Consider the following 15,882-nt stretch of genomic DNA (forward strand, 5'->3'; position numbering starts at 1 on the left):
AAAAAAAAAAAAAAAAAAAAAAAAAAAAAAAAAAACACCCCATGAAAAAAAGTGGGCAAGGGATATGAACAGACACTTCTCAAAAGAAGACATTTATGTGGCCAACAAACAAATGAAAAAAAGCTCGTTGTCACTGGTCATTAGAGAAATGACTACAATGAGATACCATCTCACATCAGATAGAATGAAGATCATTCAAAAGTTAGGAAACAACAGATGCTGGAAAGGATATGGAGAAATAGGAATGCTTTTACACTGTTGGTGGGAGTGTAAATTAGTTCAACAATTGTGGAAGACAGTGTGGTGATTCCTCAAGGATCTAGAATCAGAAATACCATTTGACCCAGCAATCCCATTACTGGGTATATAACCAAAGAATTATAAACCATTCTACTATAAAGACACATGCACATGTATGTTTATTGCAGCACTGTTCACAATAGCAAAGACTTGGAAACAACCCAAACGCCCATCAATGATAAACTGAATAAAGAAAATGTGGCACGTATATGCCATGGAATACTATGCAACCACAAAAAAGGATGAGTTCGTGTCCTTTGCAGGGACATGGATGAAGCTGGAAACCATCATTCTCAACAAACTAACACAGGAACAGAAAACCAAACACCACATGTTCTCACTCGTAAGTGAGAGTTGAACAATGAGAACACATGGACACAGGGAGGGGAACATCACACACCAGGGCCTGTTGTGGGGGTGGGGGGCTAGGGGAGGGATAGCATTAGGAGAAATACCTAATGTAGATGACGGGTTGATGGGTGCAGCCGACCACCATGGCACGTGTATACCTATGTAACAAACCTGTACTTTCTGCAAGTGTATCCCAGAACTTAAAGTAAAATCATAATTTTAAAAAATGAGACAATGAAAACTGCTAAAATCACTGCAAAAATTAGCCCCACTGTTATCCAAGAGTGTTTTCTCTCATTTGGGTAAGCTCTAGAAGCACTGTTCCACTCAATCGTAACTCTTGCAATATTTCATCGCTTGACATTAACAATCAACATAAATAATGTTCAGAAATTAAGCCAAGTGAGAGCAGTGGAGTGTGCTGAATGAGACAGGCCCCAGGAGGTATGCAGTACTTGGGTGTCTAGCACACTATTCTCAGCATAAATGCCTGCAGTTAATTTGCCTTATAATTTCACAGCTTCACTTCCACCAAGATTCAACTTCAAGATTCCATTTCTTAACCCAGAGCAGGAACATATCCTACTGTAGCTGTTGCTCTGCCTGCAGATTTTATGGGGACAGTGAATGGGAGTATATTGTGCTATTAAAGCATAACCAGGTAGTTATTACTCCCATTAAAGGGAGGAAAACAAAAGCAAATTTGCTGAGCAGGAAGATTTTCGTTTATGTTAATGATTGTACCTTATTCTGGGTAAGCAAATAAAATTGTGAAATATTTCTTAAGAATGTATCATTCTAATTCATTTTTATTTTGTCTTAGTTTAACAATAGAAGGAGTATGTGAAAGAAATAGTTTCCACATGGGTGAAAGTAAGCTGACAGAACAATAGTACCTTAGCAGGTTTAAGAGTTATCAGGTGAAACCTATTTCAGTAACTAGGGACATTTTTTAAATCCATGGACAAACATGCAGAGGGGAAAATCAAACTCAAATATTTCAACATTCTCAGTGTTCTTGGGACTATGGAATGTTGGCAGCATCATCTCTTCAGCAATATGTGCTTCATATTTTTCAGGGAGAGGCAGTGAGGGAAGCAGAGCAATGTCATAAAATAGACAAAAACAGTCTTTGCCCCACTTTGGGGGTGACCAATGATGATTCTTGGGGACACTGAGAATGTTTGTCTCTCATCAAACCTATTTCTATGGTTTTTCCAACCCACTCCTTCTCCCAAAATGGGAGCAGAATTTGGCAGACGGAGTCCACAGCATCTTTATACCAAATAGGAAAGCACACAACTCAGTAGCTTTCTTGCTTTCTTTGATAATGACACAAGCTATCCACCATTGTGTGTGCCATGTTACAGACACAAATAATAAACCCATGTTTATGGTATTCCCACCCACCCACTCCCCAATATTCAAAATAATATTGAGGGAATAAAATTGAAGCAACGTTATCATGAGATGGGAATTAATGTTTTAATTTGGTAGATAGAGAACTTGAGGGTCTAAAAACTTGCTGTTTTCAAGTGCAAAAAAGTTCAAGGCTTTCAGGGGTCTATTGTAGCGATTTTGAGAACACAGAAAAGTGGTTCAAGGTTAGGGACATTCATTTCAGGAATTCTAGATCTTAGGGAGCCTCCCTCTTTAACAAGTTATCAGACTCTGAAAAATCGGAAGGATTAAACTTTATACCTAATTCTTTTCTTTAAAAAAGATCAAATTAAATTTTCCTAAAATCATAACAGTCACAGAAGTCCTCAATGTCATATGGTTTCTTTAGAAACAAATTATCTTCCACCCTCTAGAGAGATGGTTAGGGAAGCTGTTTGCATTACAAATGACTACCAGCAAATATTTTCATCAGAAGACAAGGGAATCTCACCAGAAATTCAGGAAATCAAAGATATGGAAAGGTCTATACATTTCCAAGATAACTCGCCTTTGATTTTGCTGAGAAAACAAATTTTCTCTTGCTCAAGAGAGTTCTATAAAACAAAGCTTTTCCAAGGACTTTAAAAAAACAAAAGAAAGTGGAAAAAAAGCAGAAATCTGTATATGAGGATGATGAGGACAGAAATTGTGTTCCTTAATAAAAATGAAATATTAATGAGCAGTCTGCTCACCACAGCAAATGTAACTATGCAGTCAAAACAGATATGTCTTGAAATGGGAGAGAGCCAAACATCTGAAAGGAAAAAAAAAAAAAAAAACAGGGAAACAGGAACATGTGCTGCTCCCAAATATTTGTTAGGCCATCTCCTAATCCCAGTACTTTCATGTGCACGTCTGGATGGAACATTGGAGATTCTTCCATTCTAACCAGCACACTCAGAAGGGGCAGCGTGAAGTTGTTTTCAGGGAGCCCAACCACCACTTCTGGAGACACTCGCTTTTCAGATGCACCCCCTTGGTAATCTGTCTCAACTCCCCAGGCAGAGAGGGGCACTCCTCCTCTAGGTTCCAGAGCTCTTCTTCCCAGCACTCTTTTGGTACATGTCAGAATTGCATTATTATTCTTTACATGTCCATGAGCACCAGTCGATAAGATGAAAAGGACTATTTGCCAGCGTATTGCAATGGACTGAATGTTTGTGACCCACTGTCCAAAATTCTTATGTTGAAATCCTAATCCTTGAGACGGTGGTATTAACAGGTAGGGCCTTTGGGAGGTGATTAGGTCATGAGGGTGGAGCCCTCATGAATAAGAATAGTGCCCTCATGAAAACGACCCCAGAGCTCTCTCCTTTTTCTGCCGTGTGAGGAAACAGCCAGAAGTTGGCAGTCTGTAACCTGGAAGAGCATCCTCACCAGAAATCTGCCATCAAGGCACCCTGATCTCAACTTCCAACCTCCAGAACTGTGGGACATAAATTTGTTGTTTAGAAGCCCCCTCCTCAGTCTATGGTACTTTGTTAACGGCTGTTCAAGCTGACTAAGAGAGTGGATGTTACGATCCTGACTCAATAAATGGGTGTCAATCCACGGATTGCTCAATTAGATGTTACATTAATGCATGAGGAAAATAAGATCCAGTCTTGTTAATTGACTTGCCCAGATCACACAGCTGTATGTCAAATTAAATCTTCTCAAAAGCCTTAACAAATTTTCTGGATATATAACCCAGCAAAGGATTTTGTCATAACAAGAAAAACATAATACATTCAATCTTAGCCAAAAGGCCAAAAAGTAATGAAAAACTCCATAATAAAGCTGGCATAACCATAGCGCAGAACCCAAATGTGTGCTTAAAATTAGCTGTGTTCTTTTTAATATTTAAGCAATAACCCTGTGCTCACTGTGCCCAACAGTGCAGAGAGAATTTGAAGCTTCTGAGCAAATGCCAGAAGCAATTCCATTCAGTTTTTCAACACGCGTGTACCACACTGGGCCTGTGTTTCTGGCACTGCGCTGAGAACAAGGACACAAAGACAAAGGAGGGATCTTGGCCCCCGAGGAGCTTGTCATCTACTGAGCACTTAATGCAGAAGCCAGGGATTCCTTTATTTTTTAAAATAAATACAATTTTTCAAGAAACAATTTTTCCACAGAAAAATAGTAGATATAATTTGTTTTTTAAAAAGTTAAAGAGAAGTTGAGGAAGAAGATGCGCTAAAGGAAGAAGACAACAGAGATTTCAAGCTCTGGTACCCTACCTAGGCGGGGCTTGCTGCTCTCAGGCAGCCTGGAGCTTTTCAGTGCTCTTCATTGCTTCGGGACAAATGGGGGTGTTGTGGGTGTCCTTGTCATTCTTTCTTAATCCATCATATCCTCCATATGCTGAGCGACATGCCAAAACTTCACAGGGAGTTTCCTGCTTTGTGTCCCAGAAAACTCGCAAATTCCCAGCTGATGCTGATGCTACAGGTTCAGACATCAGATGTTGAGGCATCCTCCCACCCTACCCCAAAAAAGCAACACTCTCACAATGTGGAGAGAAAGAAGAGCCAGGAAAGCCATCTCTAACACCATCTTCCTACTTCTCCGTCTACTCACGCACCATCCAACTCCTCCTGCCTTGCCCAGTTCCTTTTCCTGCCATCTACGGTCTCTTCCAGAATAGCTAGAAGCCCTCACAGAACCAAGTTCAAAGCAAATTCATGGATATCCAATCTAGGCAGCCACATAAAGTCCCATGCTCAGTGGACTCCATGCTTAATGTTCTCCTGTTGCCATCTTGAAATCCTTAATAATGTTTTTATTATTATCTGAATTATAAAATTTATTTTATAAATACATTATTTATAAGTATATTATTTAATATATTTACTTAGAAGTTAGATTAATTAGATTGTAGTTTTAATTGTTTATAATTTAATTATAATCGTTATTTTCCCTTCATTTTTATTTTGCGTGATGTCCCACAAAGTATGTTCTAATGACCCCAGTCTTTTGAAATCTAGACATCAGGACTGCACAAGTTTCACATCAGCACAGCACCTGAGCTGTATGTGGTTTTTGCTATCGCAGGCACTATTACAACAGAGTATTGAAGTCCACATATCAGCTGAGCTGCAGGTGCTACTGCTCTTCCTCTGGGATTTAAGGATCATGATGAAAGAACTTTTTTGGATTCCATCCCAGGTTCAAGGGAGCAACGATTTCCAGGCAGTGTCAGCCATGAAGGTTGGTCTTCCTGTCAATCACAGTCCACTGATACATTGGCAGAGTCAGAACTGTTCCTGGGGTCTATCAAACTTCTTCCTGGATATACAAATCAGAGCTAATTAAACAAACATGACTTGGCAACAATCCTGTTACCATACACACAATTACAACAGACTGCTACACAATCACAGCAGCCCTCTAAATCTGGTGGCTGAACCTACAGCATCAATACCCCCTGGGAATTTGTTTGAAATGTGCAATCTCAGATCTACCAAATCAAATTCTGGGGATGGGGCCCAACAACCTGAGTTTTACCAAGCTACCTAGGTGATTCTGATGTCACTAAGAATCACTGGCTTATTATACATGAACGAAACAAGAGTTTCTGGCTGCAAAAATGTAATATCAATTATGATTAATGTCTTTCACCATTTGACCTACTGAGGAAAGGCATATTGATTCATTCAGTCATTTACTTCCATCAGAATTATTTGTATCCATATATCAAATATATGTGTGAGTGTGTCTCTCTCTCTCTCTCTCTCTCTCTCTCTCTCTCTCTGTGTGTGTGTGTGTGTGTGTGTGTGTGTGTGTGTGTGTGTGTGTAAGCTTCTGAAGTGAGCCAGGCACTGCAGTGGATCTAAGGTTAATGGTATGTGTCATAAAAGCGCTTATAATCCAATGAAGCAGAATGGAAGAGGCAAATTCATAAACGTGAATCACTGCCCAGAATTCCAGGTGAGAAGTGCCAGAAAATACATTATGTGTTTGACCCAGAGAAGAGACTACATAGAGCTTGTTGAAGCATAGTTAGGGAAAACTTAACGAAAGTTTTCTTCTACAACTACTAACTATTCTATAATTCTAGTTATTCTACAACTAGGATTTTGATGAATAGGTGTGGGGAAGAGAAACTTCCAGGCACAGGAAGAGCATAAAGGCATGAGGTGGGAAAGAATAGAGTGCGTTTCCAGGTAAGCATGTAATTCCATTGCCTTGGAGTGTGGATTCTGTGGGATGGATTAATCTAGGAATAAACCAGAGAAACAGTGTGGGGCCAGCTTTTAGAGTAAGGGCCTTGAGTGCGAGGCAGAATTTGGACTTCCCAGAATGAGAATGAGAGCTGTGTTCTGAGCCCTGTTTGGGGGGGTCTCAGCTTCCTGTTCAGTCTTGGCCACATTTTGACTGTGTGATTTCAGGGAAAAGCATCTAAGCGATCTGTGATGCCATTCTGACAAAGAGAAGAATGTATTTGTCCATTTATTTCACAGGTAAAGTGAGATAGGCAGAAACAACTTTAGAGTCATTTGGTAACAGAGCCATGTTGCTTGCCCACCTCATGAGACTAGAGGTTTCTTCATGGCTCTGTCCAGATGATGCATAGCAGGCTACTTGTAAATCAACTTTTTATTCTTTCACGTCAGACTACTGCTTGAGGACAGGTTTTTCGGGTGATATATTTTGTTCATTTGTTTTTTTAAGTCAAGAATAATTTGTAGTTTGGAAAGTTTTCCTGAGCAAGGGCGTGTTTAATCTTCCACTTTTAGTCACCAGACTTCCAGCTCATCTCTCTCCACCCTCATCTCCTGCATGGTGTTACAGATGGGGTAATAGTGAGCTGCCAGCCTCTCTGAATCCAGGGATAAGAGGCATCTATGACAACGCAATAGGCCCTGAGGCTAGGGAGGAATATCATTTGTTAACTACCATTCTAACTATTTCTCCCTATTTCATTACACTCACTCTTTTGCTAAGAAATATGGACAAATAGATTGCAATAAGCAAAACAACCCATTAAAAATACGTATGTGCTTGGAAAAAAATTGATTTCTTTTGAATGTTAGTTCTTGAGGGCAAAACCATCTATGATGTTGTACAGCATTCAAATGACATACAGTACGGCCTCATTTAAAAAGCAATACAGAAATAGCCAGGGGAATGTAAAATAATGCTACTTCCATGGACAGCAAGTTGGCAATACCCATCAAAACCTAGAATCCAGTAAAATGTGAGCCAAAAGTTATACTTCTAGGACTTTATCTTATGGACAACTTGGCTCTGTAAAGGTTAACCAATAAAATACTGTTTGTAATAACAATTTTTAATTAGAAGCAACCAGAATGACGTGAATAGGGAACTGGTTAAATAAAGTATAGCCATAGAATATTTGGTAATCAGAGCAAACAATAAGGAAGCACTTTATTTCCTTTGATATAGAGAAAGCACCATAATATACAGTTTGTGAAACATAAAAATGACAGCACAATGTGATCAGAATAAAAAGTCTGTAATCTCAGCACTTTGGGAGGCCAAGGTGGGAGGATCACTTGAGCCCAGGAGTTCAAAGCTACAGTGAGCTATGACTGTACCACTGCACTCCAGCTTGGGTGACAGAGTGCGATCCTGTCTCAAAAAAAAGAAAAATCAGAAAAAATAATGTATACATACTTTTATTTACAAAAATACACCAAAATATATGGCTGCAAAAGAAACATAAACTTGGCAACTTCCAAGGAAGACAACTAAGGGGCTGGGGCATGAGTTGGGAGACACTACATTGCATACTTTTTAATTCTTTTAAATTTAGAGCTACATAAATATTATCTATTAAAAGCTAAATGTATTAAAATGAGAATTTTAAATAGATTTTTAAAATAACCTGGGAAACAGAACAAGACTCTAAAAACAAATAAATTGCCTTAAAAAAAAAAAAAAAAAACTAGAAATTCTAATTTATCTTACTCTTTCTGAAGGACTTCAGTTTTGAAGTTGTTTTTCCTAAAAGCTCAACATAACTTCTACATTCCAAAAAAAAAAAAAAAAAAAAGGATGATCCTGCTAAGAAAAATGAGATGATCCATGTATCCTTCTTTACCTTTACTCCAAAGAGACAAAGCCGTAAGCCAGTTCCTTAGTTCATTTGGGATGCTACAACAAAATACAATAAACTCTGTGGTTTTTTGTTTTTTTTTTTTTTAGTAGAGATGGGGTTTTGCCATGTTGGCTAAGCTGGTCTCGAACTCCTCACCTCAGGTGATCCACCCACCTCGGCCTCTCAAAGTGTTGGGATTACAGCTATGAGCCACTGTGCCTGGCCACTTTGTGGTTTTTAAACTAGAGAAATGTATTTCTCACAGTTCTGGAGGCTGGGCAGTCCAAGATCAAGATGTTGGCAGATTTTGCGTTGATGGGGATCTGCTTCTCCTGGTTCATAAATGGCACCTTTGCATGGTATCATCACATGGCAGAAGGGGTGAAGAGTCTCTCTCTGACTCCTTTTATATAAGCATCAATTCCATTTGTGAGGTCTCCACTCCCATGACCTAATCACCTCCCAAAGGTCCCACCTTCAAATACCATCACCTTGGAAGTTAAGATTTGACATACGAATTTCAGGGGGACACAAACTTTTAGACCATGCAGTCAGGGAAGAAAATCACTGAAATAGTGATCATGAAAAAGGAGAACAATATGTAAAAGTGTAAAAGTGGAGGCTACATTAAGCCCAGTTATTTATTTTTATTTCCCTTGTTTCCGAGAAATAGTCATTGGACTTAGTAAATTATATACAACACAGAAATGAAATGTCTATATAAAATAAACCAGTTGCTCAACAAAAATTAATGATTCACTAAGTGGATGCACAATATTTTTATAATGAAATCAAACAGAAATTCAGCACATATGACATTGTAAAGAAGACACATCATGCCCTGTAATGAATAAACATCTTCACACTAATGATTATAAGTTCCCAGAGAGGTTACTTATAATATATTTAAATGTAGGCAGAGGTCATAATAACAGAACATAACTGAGTAAAAGCCACTGTACAAGAGACCGAAACGAATTCAAATGAGCAGCCCTGTGATGATCTGTTTAAGGATGGATTTCAGATCACCTGAGAAAAGAAAGGACTGTGTATTCTTTCAAACTGTCCTCCATAAATATTACTCTTCTCAGCAGACTTTTGCATGATACTGAATGGCTGTGAATTAATGTTGTATTTCCCGACAAGTACCTGAGGTATTTTCAGGTGCTGCTGTGGGACAGAATGATGGGTTTTAATCATCAGCAAAGTTAGCACTGAATTAACATCCTTTAACAAAAGCCTTTCTGTCTGACATGGGAATAGAAGATATAGCTACTTCTGCATAAAAGTGAAATGATGAGAGGGACAAGTTTTCCCTTAAATACATTTTAGGCTCATTTCAACATATGCACAAATGGGAAATTGGTCAAAATTTGACCAAAGTTTAATATTTTTGCCTGAAATAAATAAAGCCAAGTGCTATCAAAAGTCCATCTTAGTCACTTTTTTAACACCAGAACAGCACCCAGAGAACATTTAGATTTGAGCAAATTACTTTATGGTGAAGGATCAAAAATACACTGGTTACAAAATGTATGTCTTGATAACTAAATTGGTTGACTTGCAGTACATGAGTGTAAGCAAAAAAGCAGTTAAATATTAGTGGATGCTTAAATAAGAAAGCTGATTTGGCTATATTTTAGCTGAAGTTATTCTTTCTGGCAATATATCAGTTTGAATAAGTTTTAGCCTTATTTAACAGAAAAAACAAAATAACAGTGGCTGAAACAAGAGAATTTTATTTCTCTCTTATATAAAAGAAGTCTAAAGATAGACAATTCAGGACTGGTGCGATGGCTCCATAATTACCAGGGACCAAGGTTCCGCCTCCCTTTTTTCTGAACCTGCTGGCTGGTTTCCACCTTCAAGGTCATCTACATGGTCCAAGATGGCAGCCATGATCTTTGCAAACATGCCTCATTCACAAGTATGAAGAGGGGAGAAGAAAGGGGGCACAACTCTCAACTGAGTGTTGGGGAACTATAATTTAAAAAACAAATATTTTCTCAATCCAGAAATTTCTCCACAAAAATGATAGAGGAAGAAAGCTTTTTTATTTTTGAATGAGCATGAAACCAGAATGTGATACATGTCACAGGCAATCTGATGATAAGAGATTGCACAGAGAGAAATCTCACCCTTCATACATCCAAGCACATATAACCTATTGCATACATGTTCTCAAGAAACTAGTCTTCAAGTGAGAGGTCTTGACAGCACCATTTTGTTACACTTAGTTTATCCTAAATTTACGTGGTAATTGTGGTGACCATCTGCGTAAGTTAACTGATTTTATACAAAGGAAAAATAAACTTCTCATATCATTTGGACAGGATGTAGTCTCACAACTTGGAGTCAGGCTAAAATTATTCCCCTACTCTCCTACTGAAACTAGGAGATAGGAAGCTATCTTCCTTGGATGTTTACATTCAAAGAAGATAGTTCCTTCCTGAGTTATTGAGAAAGGCATCCTAGGGTCAAGTTGACAAAGGGCCTATCGACTTTTCAAAAGAAATTACATGCATTTTTAAGAGAGCAGAAAGTTCTTGCAGTTATAAGTTTCCAAAGTAAACACTCTAAGAAAAAAGAGGAGAGTAATGCATCTTCCCTTATATTTTAGAGGGAGAAGTTAAGACTCTTTAGTCTGTATTTGTCTAAGATGAGTCAATTCCCTTTAAGAAATATTTTAAGAAACCTCACATAAAAACTTATCTTTGGGCCAGGCACAGTGGCTCATACCTCTAATCCCAGCCTCTTTGGATTATATATTTCAAAACGTCATACATGATAAATATATGCAATTTTATTTGCCAATTTTAAAAAATAATTTTTTAAATTTTTGCTCTTGTTGCCCAGGCTGGAGTGCAGTGGCGCGATCTCAGCTCACTGCAACCTCCGCCTCCTGGGTTCGAGCAATTGTCCTGCCTCAGCCTCCCTAGTAGCTGGGATTACAGGCATGTGCCACAATGCCCGATAAAGTTTTTTAATATTAGGATGGAGAGAATGTTTTCCTAGAAATTAAAACTTGTTTTAATCCACTGTGTGGTGTCAGCTGACCCAGTAAGAGGTCATTCTTACTGCTACACTACATAGGAGTAACTTCTATTAACATTAGTAACCAGTGATTGTCCTGTTTACAATAGTTTAGGGACAGAAAGGTGTGATACACTTTCTTACCCATCATAAGAGTCACAGCTGACACTCCTCTAACAAAAGGCAGGTTAACAAGAGAAGAGCATAACAAATGTACTTAATCAAAGTTTTAGGTAACACAAAAACCTTCAGAAATGAAGACTCAAAGACCCAGAGCTTAGGTCCAATGAAGAATGGACAGCTGTGGAGAAATGTGATTAGATAATGGACATGATCTAATGGTAACAGACTGAAAGGGTGCCTTAATTCATTTGTGTTGCAATAAAGAAATATCTGAGGCTGGGTAATTTATAAAGAAAACATGACTCACACTTCTGCTGACGTGCAAGAAGCATAGCACTGGCATCTGCTCTGGCAAGAGCGTCAGGCTGCTTCCACTCATGGCAGAAAGCAAAGGGGACCCGAAGTGTGCAGAGGTCACACAGCAGGACAGTAGGCAAGAGGCAGAGAGAAGGAGGTACCAGGCTCCTTTCAACAACCAGTTCTTTGGGAACTAAGAACTCACTCACTCCTATGAGAATGGCACCAAGTCATTCATGAGGGATCCAACCTCATGGCCCAGACACCTCTTACCACACCCCACTTCCAACAGTGGAATCAAATTACAACATGAGACTCAGTGCGGTCAAACAAGCCATATCTAAACCACAGCAGGGGGGAAACCAGCAGGCCTCCCTGTTAAGATACTTCTTGATTTCTCTGTGAAGGATGCCTTTTCCTCAGATATAGGGGAGGACCTGCATCTAATAAGGGTCTTCAGGGAGAAGGGAGAGAGTGACATTTATAGGTTTTATGATTTGATTTGGGGAAGAGGGTTTTAAGTTTTTTTGGCCTCTCTTGGAGAAGAGGAATTCTTGTTTTTAAGACTCACTTAGGTTTGGGAGAGACAGAGGAATTGGAGACTGGGAGAAGGTCAGAAAGACCTTGCTTCTGAGGCCTTTCCAATTTCCTTCAGTCCAAAAAGTATTCAGCCTATCAAGGTGCCATACTATGGGGTATTGTGTTCCAAGCCCCAGCAATAAAAATTATAGAATACACAGAAATTATCTTAGTAAGAAATGAACAAGAGCTAAAGGTAGACAATTTAAAAACCCTCTCAAGGACACAAAAGAAGAATTGATCAAAACCAGGTATGGTGGCACATGCCTATAATCCCAGCTACTCAGGAGGTTGAGGCAAGAGAATCACTTGTACATGGAAGGCAGAGGCTGCAGTGAGCTGAGATCAAGCCACTGCACTCCAGCCTGGGCAACAGAGCAAGACTCCATCTCAAGACAAAAAAAAAAAAAAAATGGAAAGTCATACTTTTTTTTAGAATGTGAAAAAAGTTGACGCTATAAAATTTTAATTATGCACAGTTTTTTTATTCTCTTAATACAACTTCAATAAAATAAGGATTTTTTTAACTAGACAAGTTAACACTGACATTCATTTGAAAAGATAAATAAGCAAAAACAACCAGGAAAATTATAACAATGAAGAGCAATGCAGGAGGATTGGCCCTTCTAGAAAGTGACATATAACAACAACTTAACAGTTACAACAGTGCACATGAATAAACAGCTGACACATGAATAAACAGACAAACCAAGTTGCAGAATAGGATTTCTAAAAACAGACCAAAATTCATAAGCAGGCCAGGCTTGGTGGTTCACACATGTAATCCTGGCACTTTTGGAGGCCGAGGTGGGAGGACTATTTGAGCCCACGAGTTTCAGACCAGCCTGGGCAACATGCTAAAACCCTGTCTCTATTAAAAATACAAAAATTAGCCTGATGTGGTGATGTGGGCCTGTAGCCCAGCTACTTGGGAGGCTGAGATGTGAGAATCACCTGAGCTCAGGAAGTTGAGGCTGCAGTGAGCCAAGATTGTGCCACTGCACACTCCAGCTCTGGGTGACAGAGCAAAATCTTGTCTCAAAAAAACTAACAAAAACAGACAAAATAAGCAGTCTTGGCAGTGACTCATGTCTGTAATCCCAGCACTTTGGGAGGCAGAAGTGGGGGCATAACTTGAGCCCAGAAGTTGGAGACCAGCAGGGACAATATAGAGAAACCCTGTCCCTACAAAAAATTTAAAAATTAGCCAGTCATGGTGGCACACGCCTGTGGTCCCAGCTATTCAGGAGGCTGAGTGGGGAGGATCACTTGAGCCCAGAAGGTAGAGGCTATAGGAGTTGTAATTACACCTCTGCACTTCAGCCTGGGTGACAAAGTAGCACCTTTTCTAAAAGTCATTCAATCAATCAATAACAAGCAAATTTAGTAAATGTTAAGGATGGCAATTCACATCAATAGGGAAGACAGAATATTTAATATATGCTATTGGGACAACCGGGTAGACATTTGGAAAAATAGTGAAATAGAAATGAAATTTTACAATGTACACCTGGAAAAAGTTTTAAGAATAAAAAATTTGGATTAAAAAAAGGAAGTCACCAGGTACAGTGGCTCACACCCATAATCCCAGCACCTTGGGAGTATGAAATTAGAAGGACATTTGAGCCCAGGAGTTCAAGACCAGCCTGGGGCAACTTAGTAAGACCCCATCTCTAGAAAAAATTGTAAAAGTTAGCTAGGCATGGCGGTGCACACCTTTAGTCCCAGCTACTTGGGAAGTTGAGGTGGGAGGATTGCTTGAGCCCAAGAGGTTAAGGTTGTAGTGAGCCGTGATTCTGCAACTACACTCCAGCCTGAGTGACAGAGCAAGATCCTATATAAAAAAAAAAAAAAAAAAAAAAGGAGGCCATCATGTACTTAAAAAAGAAAAAGATGTTCCAATTGGGAATTCATTATTGAGAAGTTATACAAAATGGATAAATTCAATGCTATAATCAAAACTTTTGTGTAAAAAAAACCCAGAAAATAAAAAATAAACACCTATAAGCAAAATTATAACTAAATGCCAAATTGGAAAGGATGTTTCAAGGTTACATTGTATACAAAGACTCAATATCTCTAAAATGTAAAGTATGTTTCAACAAATAAGAAAAAACTATTTAAAATGATAAATGATAAGAATAATTTCACAAAAACGGAAATATAAAAGGATCTTAACTATATGAAAAAGATGTATTATTTTACTCATAAGTGATACAGATTAAAACTACATTGAATTGTTCATTTTTTCCTGTTAAATGGATAAAAACTCAAAAGTTTGATAATGCACTGTGTTGATTAACCTGTGGAAAAAGTCAATACTCCCACAATACTAGCTAGTGGGGCTTTAACTTGGCATATCTACTAATAAGTAATTAGACATCTACAAGAATAAAAACATTCATGATATATATTTGGAACTAGCAATTTCAATTTCAAAATTTTATTTTGAGTACTGGGGCATATGCCAAATAATATATGTCACAGTTATGTCACATAAAGCGTTATTTGTAATTACAAAAAATTGGAAACAACTCAAAATTCTATACGGCTATAAAAAGAATACAGAGGCTATTTATGTACTGTTATATAATTATCTTCAAGATATAGTAATAAATATGAAATAAAACAAGATGTAGAACAATCATTATAAGATGCTGCTTGCCATTGGTGTAAAAAGGGCAGAAAAGTAACATTAGTATCTGCTTATATATTAATTGAGTTTATTTCTATTTCTTTCCCACTCCGTATTTGTATTCCTCTCTCCCTCCCTCACCTTCAACCTCCTCCAGACATACACACTACATACGTACATACATACATTCAAGGCACAGGTATATATGTTCACATATGTGTATGTTATAGGAGCAGAAGGGTATGATACATTTTCTCACCAATTATCAGAACTGACACTCCTATATCAAAAGACAGGTTACAAGGAGAAAGCATAACAAGTTTATTAATGAGAGCTGGGTTCTTTTTTCTTTCTTTTTTTTTTTTTTTTTTTTTTTTTTTGTATTTTTTAGCAGAGATAGGGTTTCACCATGTTGGCCATGCTGGTCTTGAACTCTTGATCTCAAGTGATCCAACTGCCTCAGTCTCCCAAAGTGCTGGGATTACAAGTGTAAGCCACCACACCTGGCCTGTTAATCAGTTTTATATGACATGAGAGCCTTCAGAAATGAAGACCCAGGGAGAACTGTTTCTTTTTATGCTTAGTTCTGATGAAGCGTGGACAACAGTGTGGAAATGTGATTGCACAAATGGGTATGATTTAATGGTAGTAGATGGAGGCAGGAAACCCAGGCCGACCTGTCTGTTAAGATTCTTCTTGACTTGTCCATGTAGCAATCCATTCTGCCGGGTATGGGGCAGGACCTCTCTGGAATGAGACTCTTCAAGAGAGAAGGGATAGGGTGACCTTCCTACGTTTTATGGCTTGATTGGGAAGAGAGGGGTTCTAGTTTCTATGACCGGCCTTGAGCAAGAGAAATTCTGGTTACTGTAACTCAGTTTGGGGGAGGAAAAGGCGCAGAAGACAGGAGAGCAGCAGAGGGTCAGAGATCTTCGTTCTGAGGCCTTTCTGATGTCCTTCAGTTCAAAGTATTAAGCATGCCAAAGCATCATACTTTGGGGTATTGTGTTTTGAACCCCAACAGTCTACATATATATGTGTATACACGCATATACACACACATAAATTTAAAATCTCT

Source organism: Sapajus apella, unplaced genomic scaffold (genome assembly GCF_009761245.1).
Source record: "Sapajus apella isolate SASKATOON/1434 unplaced genomic scaffold, GSC_monkey_1.0 scaffold8, whole genome shotgun sequence".
Classification (NCBI taxonomy): Eukaryota; Metazoa; Chordata; class Mammalia; order Primates; family Cebidae; genus Sapajus; species Sapajus apella.